Here is a 14,193-nt window from a genome sequence, read left to right on the forward strand (position 1 = left end):
AGAGGAGACACTTATTTCCACAGCTTGATCTGTGCTGTAGAAATGTGTGCCCCTGTCTTCTGTTTGTAAATTAATACTGGAATTACAAAACTGTCCACAGTTTATTTAAGTAGATTGAAGGAAGTCTTCTATATCACTTTTTTGTCTACCATGTCCTTACTCATCCAATAATTAAAAAAAATCAAGGGCTTACACTGTCTTTTTTTAAGTATGTCTATGAAAATCGTCGTGAGTAGCCAGAAAAATGCTATATTAATGTAAGATATAATTATCATCATTATTATTATTATTTAGGTTTTTTAAAATCCAAATAAACCTGATAGGACTTCTTCCAAGATATGTGCCACTCTAGGGTACCAACAATGTCAAACTGATTAGGACATTTTGTGATCAGTTTGTTTAAAGTAAATTAAGCAAAAAATAACTTTTCATCATCTTCTCATTTCTAATTTGGCATTTCGTGATACAGTATATACTGCAAATATACATTTAAATTGTAACCGCTGACAATTATTTACTTGTGTGCTTGCGTTTTCCATAAAACAGCTTCAATATGTGCACAAAGTATAGGTGATAAAACACACAAATTCTGACATTAGCATGACTGTTGAAGGAAAAACATGTATTAGAAAGTATTCTATGGAGTTTTCATAAATTAATCATTATATACCTTTTGAGGTTTCTTGATACATTTTGTAATCAGGTTTTTAATTTTTTTTTTTTACTGCCACTTCACAGATCAACAATCCCCAACTTGGTCACTGTCAGAATAAGTCTTTCAATTTTTTTCCTGTATCTATTGATACATTTTCCGTGTTTCACTACCCATCTGAAAGAGTTGGCATCAGGTTGGGTGGCACTTTTAAACAGTAGTAGTATGAGCAAACGTCAGTGGGGCAAGCACTATACTGGCATTTCTTTCCGTCTAATTTTTTGTCTTCTGGCCCAAGCCTGTAAATCTCTTTTGTAAATGGGTGGCTTGGATAAAGGACAGATACCTACAATTTTCAAGGCTATATTAAAACAATACTAAAAGATATTTGGATATTTGTGTATGTGTGTTGTAGTGCCCCATGTTTTAAGTGTTAGATCCATTGAAGAAGTCAATTTAAACAAAGAAAATGTACATTTTGCAGGTTTGTTTGAAGTGTTTTACATTATAACCATATTATTAATTGCTGCGTGAATATAATTTTTTCAAGGGGATGACCTTTACTATTGTCAAAAAAGACAAGCAGGGCAACAGGAGGAATATGAAAGTTATTTGTTGAGTTTAGGAGACAAAGGATACTTGTAAGGAAGTTCATGCCAGTGCTATCGGTGTACATTCTGGAATTTATAAAACTGCTGATATTATTTCAGAAAGATGTTACTGGCCTGGTTTTATGCTGACATTAAAATGGCTACGTTTTCTGATAATTATCTATATATATAATTCACTAAGGCAAGACACCCATGGAAAGGCAAGACAACCATGAAAAGCACGCCGGAAGGGGTGTGGATTCAATAAGCTGCCGACAAGTGAGACACCTATGGCGCACGCATGGAAGGAGCCACGCCCACCAACTCCAAGACCATTGGATACGACGAGAACTCGCAGGGTCACACCCACCAACTCGGACGCGAGGACACAGAAAAAATGGCGTCATTTATATTCGTCTGTCGTAGAGGCCACATTCAGTGCAGGTCAGGTTAATGTCATGTACATGTCATGCACCTCCGAGCTACGTTGACTGTTCATAGAGTCATGTTTCTCGTGGAGGAGAATGCAGCGTGTGAAATGGTTTGTGAGGGGTATCCCATGGGATCCTTAAAACAATCCTTTACAACTGAGGTTAAAGCACAATGAAGTAAGCAGTCTTTAAAAAACGAGTTTTTGGTTACGATGCACGGCCGCGTGCACCATAGCAAACTGATTTACATGCTACATACAGCATTTCGCATCCGCGACAAACATGCGTCTTCTTAGATGCTCCTGCAGGAACACGGAAGACGTTTCCCTGCCCACCAACAGTCCTTTTTACCGGCCGGCGTATACCCTCGCTCTCTAGGCATTCACACTGCCTGCCCATTTGCCTGGACGCAGAGACTCACTGACCACCCAGTTACTCCCTTTCGTCTGTGGTAAGAGTCCACATGCACGTCTGAGCCACACGACGTTTGTTATGCCGCGGGTTCACTATTGTGTTGTATTTTGCTCTCTCCAGAGTTCCATCTTTTCATTCACTTACTGTTGTATTCTCACACCAACCTGTTTTAGACATCCATGTCTTTCCAGAAGTGTTTAGCATTCAATTAATAATTATGCATGAGATTGAGCGTGTGTCTACCCAGCGCAGAGAGGCGTAGGTAAGCCGTTGAACCCCATTCAGGCTGCAAACCGTGGAATTCCCACTAAGTGCGACTCATACGCTCCCACTGCTTGCGTCCCTACCCTTTGTGCACACCTCGCTACTACCGTGGTCGGGTGTCTTGGTGGATTACATTTAGAAAAGCAGGCAACAACTCAAGTGACGAGTTGAAGGTGGGCACATGAGCGGGCAGTACATGCTGAACGAGAATTTAGCCGACTAGCATGACGGAGGGAGCTGAATAGACGTCCTTCTCCTCTCCTCCCGTTCCACACTCTGCGCCGTGCACCCCCATCCCTCCATCTGGCAACAGAAGGCACGATTACGGTCCACCAGTTTTCAGTCACAGACGATTGTGTGTTGGTTCATTCCGTGCATTGTTACAATGTTGCTTTTCTTGCTGATTTATTACATTACCGATTTTTCAAATGTTAATTTTCTCCCAGTGCTTAAAAATTATTAAAAACCGGCCTGATTATGCGGCGTATGGTACGCCACGGGTTGGCTAGTAATCATTATTTTAATTAAAAGACTATAATTGTAAGAACAGATTCAATAAAAAGTTTTAATATCTCAGTTGCTGTTTGTCGTACTCTTTAATTGACTTGTCCTACAAATGTGTATCAGAGGATATTTGGTACTTCATTTGACAAATAATATAAATTTTTCCAAGTCTCATATATTTTAGATAGATAGATAGATAGATAGATAGATAGATAGATAGATAGATAGATAGATAGATAGATAGATAGATAGAACATGTCCTCTAAGGGAAAATGTGCTTCTTTTTTTTAACAGAGGCTGAATGAATAAATAAATTAATATTAACATAATGAAAAAACAGCCAATCCAATAACAATTGTCTAATGTTCATTCTGCAAGCAACAGTTGGGGCTCACAACTCTGACGCAAAAGCTCAGCTGTAGAAGTGAGTGTCCCTGTGAGTGGAGAGGACAATGGGACACAGTAGACTTGAAAGTGATGTAGAAGACTTTCATCAATCTTTTACCATGGATTTCAGATAATATTAGTTATCCAGGATTCATTTTGAAAGCAGCAGACAGGGTGCACACAAGCCCATGGATCTGCTCCAGCCATGGAAATAAGTGTTCCCTGTAGGGGATAAGATGCAGACATATAGTGGAGAAGATTATATAAAAAACTATACCTACAACCTTTTACAATCAATTTTACATATTTTTACCTCTCCAGTGTTCATTTTGTAATCAGCAGTCGGAGGGCACACATTTTACGGCTCTGCAGCAGCCATGGAAAATGAGCGTCCTGACCAGTGGATGAGACATGTGTTTTCATTCCAATAGTTTTAATGACTCATATGGCGGAGGTGAAATTTGAGTTTAACAACAAAACCTTTCCCGTGGATTTTTCCCTTTTTTTATTCCCAGGAAAAACCACCTGTGTAAATGTTTAAGAGCAAGCTGTCACTTATAGCATGACAATGGATTGCTACATTTATTTTAACGTGCTGTCTTTTAAATGTCTTTGTAAAGTGTTACTGGGTGTCAAGCAATGTATTATTATTACTGATATTTTACAAAATCTTATTATCCACGTTTCTTTGTTGATGAGCCCCGTTGAATATTTTTTTGGTAACAGAACAGTAAACACGCCAAAACGACTGAAAACACAACTGACGACTGGTATTTTTCGATAACATTTTAACAAAGTTTACTGTCCGCCCTCAATCACAGAGCACCCCGGTAAAACGTCAATAGCGTTTAATATACCTGCAGCCTTAGAACGCAGAGATCAGGACATCGCTGCGCGTGCGTGTTTACTAACAGATATGAGAGCATTTTGCACGGAGCATGCGTTAAAACAAATTGATTAAGATCAGCGATTTTCAACGGTTCACATGTTTGCCGTAAGATTTTTTAAAGCAAAATAATTAAAAACCTCATTGAAGAAATTTGACACAAAATAAGTCTATGACGCAGATTCTATACCATTTTATATGATTTTTATGTCATTATTTTAATAATATACAGTACATACTTTGTACACTATGTTTGGACTATAAAGCAATACATGTATATTTTCGTGCATTTTAACCACTTGACATCTCTCAACTTGTTAAAAAGTTGTATATAATTAATTTATATGAACCTTTACTTCAATAATATACACATTATGTTTGCATTGCGTGTGCACCTTATTGTGTAATTATTTCAATGAACTTGTGGTATTGTCCCTATTCATACCCCACTGCGCAGCGGCTGAATTTGATCAAGCATTCACACGTATAATAATAATAATAATAATAATATTACTATTATTATTATAATATAATAATATAATATATTATAATATTATAATATAATTACTATTATTATTATTGTTATTAATTCCTTACGTTTTTATAATGCCTTTCTTACTACTCAAAGCAATTTGTAAAAATAAATAAATAAAATAACAGAAAGGAAGCCCCCCGGACACAAACCAGTGATCATTTAACTGCGAGTCAGCAATCTTACTCTTACCACCACCTCTTCCTGTTAGGTACGCGCATTATAATTTTGAGCACTACTTTTCTTATTTTATACTGTCATAAACAAATTATATCAAAAAGGCTTTTTAAAAAGCCAATTTGAAGCAAAGAGGGTAAGTAATAACTATTTTTTTGTAAGTCAATCAAAAATGCTTAAGTCTAAAAAAAGATCGTCCACTCTTTCACCTTGTTGACGTGAATCGTCTTTAAATTAAATGCTGCCAATAAGGAATAATAGAAATGCTTTCTAACTTTGACGAACTAAAGTTTTATTGGGTGAAAAAAATGATCGTCCGTGACAGATACACTTAATCAGTAGCGTGTGCGACCCACGATTTGTGAGTTTGAGTGTTTGAGTTGTGTACGCACGTGTGTGTGGTTTTCTCAGTTTTACAATAAAAACAGACATCAGTTATTTGTGAAGCAGGAATATTCTGATCATTCTGGTCCCTGATCACTGATAAACATTCAGAAGAAACAGCGCTATTCCAGTGTTTTCCTCCATAACATCCTTTCAGCAAACAGGACTAAGTTCCTTGCTGAAACAGATCGCCCTTTAATGAAATGCTGCCAATACGGAATAACAAATATCATCGGGCGGCTTTCGGTCAATGATAAACCAGCGTCTGTTGAGGTGAAAAAATGGGAGGTACTGCGGTTGCTATCAATGCTTCCTAGTAACTCAGCTTTTGAGAAGAATCTGTTTTATGGGGTGAAAAAATAATCGCACTTGACAGATACGCTTAATCAGTAGTACGTGCGACCCACGATTTGTGAGTGTGAGCGTGTACGTGCTTGTGTGTGGTTTTGTTAGTTTTACTATAAAAACAATTAAACATCATTTATTTGTGAAGCGGGAATATTCTGGTCATTTTGATTCCTGATGAACATTTAAAGAAACAGAGCAACTCCAGTGTTTTCCTTCATAACATCCTTTCAGCAAAGAGGACTAAGTTCCTTGCTGAAGCAGATCGCCCTTTAATGAAATGCTGTCAATACGGAATAACAGATATCACCGGGCGGCTTTCCACCAATGATAAACCAGCGAACCAATATATACAGTATATCAGAACAGATGTATCTGAACCGATGTATATATCAAAACCAATCTATTTTAACCTATATATATATATATATATATATATATATATATATATATATATATATATATATATATATATATATATATATATATATATTTAAACCAATGTATATCCATCAATATATATCTCAACCAATGTATATACAGTGGGATGCAAAAGTTTGGGCAACCTTGTTAATAGTCATTTTCCTGTATAAATTGTTGGTTGTTACAATAAAAAATGTCAGTTAAATATATCATATAGGAGACACACACAGTGATATTTGAGAAGTGAAATGAAGTTTATTGGATTTACAGAAAGTGTGACCCCTGACCTACATACACAGGTGAATCCTATAATGAGAAAGAGTATTTAAGGGGGTCAATTGTAAGTTTCCCTCCTCCTTTAATTTTCTCTGAAGAGTAGCAACATGGGGGTCACAAAACAACTCTCAAATGACCTGAAGACAAAGATTGTTCACCATCATGGTTTAGGGGAAGGATACAGAAAGCTGTCCCAGAGATTTAAGCTGTCTGTTTCCACAGTTAGGAATATATTGAGGAAATGGAAGACCACAGGCTCAGTTCAAGTTAAGGCTCGAAGTGGCAGACCAAGAAAGATTTTGGATAGACAGAAGCGACGAATGGTGAGAACAGTCATAGTCAACCCACAGACCAGCACCAAAGACCTACAACATCATCTTGCAGCAGATGGAGTCACTGTGCATCGTTCAACTATTCAGAGCACTTTACACAAGGAGATGCTGCATGCGAGAGTGATGCAGAGGAAGCCTTTTCTCCGCCCACAGCACAAACAGAGCCGCTTGAGGTATGCTCAAGCACATTTGGACAAGCCAGCTTCATTTTGGAATAAGGTGCTGTGGACTGATGAAACTAAAATTGAGTTATTTGGGCATAACAAGGGGCTTTATGCATGGAGGAAAAAGAACACAGCATTCCAAGAAAAACACCTGCTACCTACAGCAAAATATGGTGGTGGTTCCATCATGCTGTGGGGCTGTGTGGCCAGTGCAGGGACTGGGAATCTTGTCAAAGTTGAGGGCCACATGGATTCCACTCAGTATCAGCAGATTCTGGAGACCAATGTCCAGGAATCAGTGACAAAGCTGAAGCTGCGCCAGGGCTGGATCTTTCAACAAGACAACGACCCGAAACACTGCTCAAAATCCACTAAGGCATTAATGCAGAGGAACAAGTACAACGTTCTGGAATGGCCATCTCAGTCCCCAGACCTGAATATAATTGAAAATCTGTGGTGTGAGTTAAAGAGAGCTGTCCATGCTCGGAAGCCATCAAACCTGAATGAACTAGAGATGTTTTGTAAAGAGGAATGGTCCAAAATTCCGTCAACCACAATCCAGACTCTCATTGGAACCTACAGGAAGCGTTTTGAGGCTGTAATTTCTGCAAAAGGTGGATCTATTAAATATTGATTTCATTCCTTTTTTGTGGTGCCCAAATTTATGCACCTGTCTGATTTTGTTTGAACAATTATTGCACGCTTTCTGTAAATCCAATAAACTTCATTTCACTTCTCAAATATCACTGTGTGTGTTTCCTATATGATATATTTAACTGACATTTTTTATCGTAACAACCAATGATTTATACAGGAAAATAATGACTATTAACAAGGTTGCCCAAACTTTTGCATCCCACTGTATATATATATACACATACTGTATATATATATATATACACACACACACATACATACATATATATATATATATATATATTGTGAAGGACAGCCGGGTCCCATTCCCGGCAGGGACGCCACTGCTGCTTATGTTCCGGGGGAGCCGCCATGGGAAGTCCAATACCTCCCCCGGGAAGCTTGGTGGCAGCCTCCCTGGCCGACGGTGACTCCCCAACCGCCCGCAGGGTTCCATGGGAGATGGAGTCCTCCACAGCTTGGTTGGGGCCCGGCGTGGCCGCTAGGGGGAGCTGCCTGCTTCCCACAGCCCGGCTGGACAAGCTTTCAGCCCCACCTGGAAGTGTAATTAGGACCAGGTGGTTAATCACCTGGAACGCTTCCGGGTGGGCTATAAAAGGGCCCAGCCACCACCACTCGAGGAGCCAGAGTTGGGAGGAAGGAGACGAAGCTTGCCTGGGAGGAGTGGTGGAGAATTGTGGTTTGTGTTGTGCTTTATTTGGTGCTTTGGGACTGTGTTTGGGCTGTGTGGCACGGGGAAGACGTGTCACACAGCTGAAGAAAAAATAAAAGTAATTTTACTTTTATACGTGCCTCAGTGTTTTTTCTGTGCCGGGCCAGGCGCCTATATAGCGCCTTTTACAATATCGCTGCTGCCTCGCAGTTAGGAGACCGGGTTCACTTCCTGGGTCCTCCCTGCATGGAGTTTGCATGTTCTCCCCGTGTCTGCGTGGGTTTCCTCCGGGCACTCCGGTTTCCTCCCACAATCCAAAGACGTGCAGGTTAGGTGGATTGGCGATTCTAAATTGGCCCTAGTGTGTGCTTGGTGTGTGGGTGTGTTTGTGTGTGTCCTGCGGTGGGTTGGCACCCTGCCCAGGATTGGTTCCTGCCTTGTGCCCTGTGTTGGCTGGGATTGGCTCCAGCAGACTCCCGTGACCCTGTATTTGGATTCAGCGGGTTAGAAAATGGATGGATGGATATATACATACACACACACACACACACACACATATATATATATATATAGATATAAAGTATTCACAGCGCATCACTTTTTCTCCATTTTGTTATGTTACAGCCTTATTCCAAAATGGATTAAATTCATTTTTTTCCTCAGAATTCTACACACACACACAACACCCCATAATGACAACGTGAAAAAAGTTGCAATTTTAGCTTCGTTACAAAGTGATCAAAAGTCTCGTTTATACCCTGCATATTCTCATTAAACTTATATCTCGCGAATATCGTATTCGTCTTAGGCATGACAAATGCCAGCGGCAGCGTGTCTATGAACTTAATTTAAACTTAAGCTTTACACTTTGATTTCCTGTTCGTTTGCATAAGCACAGTCCTTCACCAGCAATTTTAACTCTGTTATAGCAATTTTAACTCCGTCACAAAGTGATCCAAAGTCTCATTTATACCCTGCGTCTTCTCATTAAACTTGTATCTCGTGAATATTGTAATCGTCGTAGGCATGACAAACGCCAGCGGCAGCGTGTCTATGAACTTAATTTAAACTTAAGGTTTACACCGTGCTTTGTTTCCGCAGTAGCTGCACTTATGAATATGCCTGTATGCGTCACTTGCTTCATATTCTTTTGCTGCCTTCTCAATTATGTAATGCGTTTTTTGTTCAGCGCTCTTTGGAGCTCTTGCTTGTTCTCTGCGTACTGCGTTCACAGTCACTTCACGTGAGCCACTCGGAGTACATGCATCGAAGGTTCTCAATTGTGCTTGTGCTATCTCATGCGATCTTGCGATGTTCATGGCTTTATTTAATGTTAGCTAAGACCCGGCACTTAAAAGTTTCTCTTGCACTTTCGCTGAGTTTGTGCCAAACACTAGTCTATCCCCGACCATCTCATCTTCGTTTGCATAAGCACAGTCCTTCACCCACGAATATTTAGCGGCAGCGTGTCTATTGGATTGCCGCTGCCGGACGGCCTTATATGGGCAGGCAGTCAATTACGTGGGAGGTGTGGTGATAGATGACGCAACTGACTGACCTGCAAGCTATGGCCGTATATATGTACATAAGTAGGTTTCAGTTATGACTGTTACGCATAGAATTTCAAAATCAAAATAAAACCTGCCTAATTTTTGTAAGTAAGCTTTAAGGAATGAGCCTGCCAAATTTCAGCCTTCTACCTACACGGGAAGTAGGAGAATTAGTGATGAGTCAGTCAGTCAGTCAGTCAGTCAATGAGGGCTTTGCCTTTTATTAGTATAGATAAGGTATTTTTTTTCTTTTTAACAATATTTTCATCTTCATTTTCATTCTACTTTTCTAGGTGTTCTAATTGTTCAATTGATCCATTATTTACTAATTAGTGGGTCTGATGTTAAAGTACTTGCAGCCTTTGATTATTCAGTGTTGATTGCCAGCGTGTCTGCTCTGCTCATTTTTAATTGTCATTAATAAAATACAACGAAGGGGAAAAACTGCACAGAGAAAGGGCAAAATATAATGAAATCAGCAAAAGAGAGTTAAGCATTTAAATCTATAGCAAAAGAAGAAATATCTCTAAATGTCTTATCAATGTAAAAATCATGCTGCTGTGGTTTTCTGAATGTAGAATAAAAGAAAAATAATACCCGCTAATTAAATGAGATCAGTGTTCTCAGGTGTTGTCACGGATTAGGAATCTGGTTGGAACAAAAACCTGCAGCCACAGGGGGTCCCCAGGACCGACGTTGGGAAACACTGACCTAAGCTACTGATTGTTAATCTGAAAATGAAAAGAACTGATGCCTACAAAGCAGAGGAAGATTACTGTATAAAAAGTTATCAAGGCACTACTAGCTAGTAACTTCCATAGACTGAAATATAATTAAGAAATGGCAGGTACCAGAAACCATGGAGGTCAGCACAAAATCTGGGAGAGAACAAAACTGAGAGATAGAACAGTGTGCAGAAAAAGCAAAGCAGAACACTAATATGACTTCAAGATATCTGCAGGCAGGTTTAGCCAAGGCTGGAGTGGTGGTGTACTGCAAAATTGTGCAGTGTTACTTACAGAGAAATAGATTTAATGCGAAGAGTCATCATAAGTGACTGTACCTGTGATTGCATCACCAAAAAAAAAAAAACAATATCTTAAGTATGCAAAACAACAGACAATTTAGAGCCAAGTGCTATCAACAAATGTCCACAGCCACATATCTCTTTGGAGGAAAAAAGAAGCAGCATTTAAAGAGAACACATTGCCAACTGTCAAGTAAAGGGAGGATCAAGATTGTACTGTATAGCAGCTACAGGCAGAGGAAACATTATTGGAGTACTGGGATGAATGAATTCCACTAAATAGCAACAAATCCCCAAGGAGAATGGCAGTCAGGAAACTAAAAAAAAAAAAATATATGGCTTCTACAATAAAACAACAAAACTTCCTCAGAAATCTGTGGGTAGATTTTAAATGTGCTCCATTTGCACGGCAACCCAAAACATCTCACTGGTAGAAGCAATCAGCAAGGGGGAAAGACTTCCAAAACAAGAGTTCACAGACTCAGCTGGCCCCAAAAAATGTTTGCAACCGCTGATTTTTGCCAAAGAGGGTGTAACTATATTGACTTAGAAAGTTACACAAACATATGCAAATAACAAAAATTAACTATTTTTTTTTTTATTTTTTAAGTTTCAGTACATCACATAAATCTTTACTGTACTTTCACATTTTTATAAAAATTAGATAATTTTAGTGTATTTGCTGTCAAAGTGTTTTTCACTTCAAATGTCCACAGACAACACTCTTGTCTATTATTGTGTTAGTTGTGTACTCTTCCATGGTACTGTCCATACATTATACCCCACTTAGAGCTGATGATTAGCTGTTCATATTGCATATCTATTTGTAGAAATGTAAATAATACAGTACAGCAATTCCAAACGGTTATTAATACTCCCGTTTCTCTGCTTGGTGTCTGGCTGTGGCACTTAGTTCTACTGCTCTGCTTCTACATTGTTTTCCCGGCCATGGAAATACATTGGATGTACTGGAAACCTTGGAATGAATGGATGGAAAAATGTGATCATCACATTAGACACAGTAGCACAGACTCTACTGTCAAATGTCGAGGAGGGGTGAGTGGCTAGTAAGCACACATCTCCAGGACTGACATTGTCCATCACACTTGACCAAGTACCCCAAGTGATTTGTTCTCCCCAAGGATGCTGCTGACTAGAGTTACTGCTTTCCTCTTTTCTTTTATCAACTGACTATAGTTCAACAATTGATTAATGAACAGATATTGTTAGGCTACAGTTATGCTAATAATTCAAACTACATTATTTTCCTGTTGTTTGTTTAAGCAAATGTTTTCTAAGCTCATATGGATTTATTTTTAATTCTTTGTTATTTATTATTATTATTCTTACTTTTCTTTTCTTGTAACTTTATCTTTGACCACATGTAAATAAATTTTGTTCTAGGGTATTGAGTGTTATGAGAGGTGAAAAAAATAACTTAAATGATTTTAGACTTCAGGATAACTAAAAGTGAAAGGATCTGAATATACACACACCCATCTTATCAGAACACAAAAATCACAATAATAGCCATCACAATACAGTTCAAGTGCAATACAGAAGTTAAGAATTAAGGATCAATATGCTTTATTATTAGTTTTAATACTATTAGCTATGAAAAGTCTAGGCCTGGGGCAGGACACAATTTATTTTAGCAGAAGCCCCTAAGCCTGCCTGCCTTTTCACTTGTTTTGAACTTCTGTGAGTGAAGGACTTTATGTTCTCTGAAGAAGCAAGCAGGGAGATTTCATTTTGTGAACAAACGCAGATGCTGAGCCTCTCGCTGACAGAAGAATAAACAAACTGGCAAGCTCTCAAGCTAGCGCATAAACATACAAACACTTACATGGCATTTAAATCTATTAGGGCTCATCAATACTTTGGCCAATAAAGTTAAAATAAATTCATTGTGATAACTAGTTAGTCTGAGCTATACAGGCACACAAGAGTTGAGTTCCTTTCAAATAGATGCCTGTGAAGTGAGCAGCAGCTTAGCCTCTGTGCTGACAAGTCAGATTAGTGGGCTGTTGCGTGCAGGACATATTAGTTAGCTTAAAGAATCAATTGTTAGAGTCTAGTATTTTTCCCTTCTTTCAAGCAGCCATGAAGCACTGTGTTCAGGCAGTCTGCATCTTGGCATAGCTGCCTGTTATTTTAGCATTAAGGGATGCTAGTGCAGCAATGAATCAGTAATTGAATTATTAACAGAGCAGTCCAGTTTCAACATGTGGGTCCACCTGATTCCAACTTAATTGTAAGAATTGATTAACCAAAAGGCCATCAATCTTTAATAGCTCAGAATTAGGATGTGGGAAAGAAGAGAGGGGTAATCAGGTAATGCTCACCTCCAGGTGGCAAATATGTACTTTGAGCCAAAGTGGCTCTACTGGGAAGAAGATTGTTGTGAGGAAGTCTACAGGGCCAAGGGTATTGTTATGAGAAAGTCTGCAACACCAGCGGCCTCATGTGTAACACTGTGCATAGAATTCACACTAAAACATTGCATACGAACAGAAACATGAAATGTGCGTACACACAAAATAATCCAGATGCATAATTCTGTGTGTACACCAACTTCCACATTCTTCTGCTACTTAAATCCCAGTCAGCGTGAAATGTAACACACATGCCTGCCGCCCCACCCCAACTCCTCCCAGAATTATGCTTCTTTGAATATGCAAATCAATATAAATAGTCCCTTAAAGTTCAGCATTCTGTGAAAAGGCAATGGCAAAAGCATGGGAGGAAAAACATACAATTTGTTGGTTTAAGCAGTGATATAAACAAGAAAATGAAGCTGATCAACTGACAGAGAGTGGCAGAGAAACTCAAAAGTTCGAGTTCAGAAAGCTACACAGTGCCCAAAATAAAAAAAAAAAAGTCAAAGTCGGCATGAAAAGGCGAGTCGTAGCCCACCATCCGAGTGTCGTATAGAAGCGTATTAGGGTACAGAGAAAAGAAAAAAAAACAATACAGACACAATGGAAAAAAAGGTCTAAATGTCAACTTTAATCTTTAAATTTCCACTTCAATCACGTAGTTTATTTTGTCATTAAAGTAGAACATCATAAACTTCATCTTAATATTGTTTAAATTACTAGTTTCTCAAATCCCATTGTAACTAAAGCAGCACTTTAAATGCTTCATATTCTATGTACTCTGTGTGTGTGAATCACTACGTGCTTCTTAAACTGGCTTTCTCTTACGCTGACAGGACACAGAAAACACTATACTCATGATATTACATCTCTATGAACAATTTAAATACTTCATGTATACTTCATATCATTTTCATGACAAAAGGAATGAAAGCATGTATCAAATATGGTGGCACAGTGGCAGGGACGTGCTGGCACCCCTTCCAGAGATTGTTCCTGCATCCCACAAGATGCTTGTTGCACCATGCGCGACCCTCAATGAAAGAATTTATTGCAGCAGTACTGTCTCTTTTAAATGTACAAACCCCGAGATTGTTCCTGCATCCCACAAGATGCTTGTTGCACCATGCGCAACCCTCGATGAAACAATTTATTGCAGCAGTACTGT

Source organism: Polypterus senegalus, chromosome 3 (assembly GCF_016835505.1).
Source record: "Polypterus senegalus isolate Bchr_013 chromosome 3, ASM1683550v1, whole genome shotgun sequence".
Lineage (NCBI taxonomy): Eukaryota > Metazoa > Chordata > Cladistia > Polypteriformes > Polypteridae > Polypterus > Polypterus senegalus.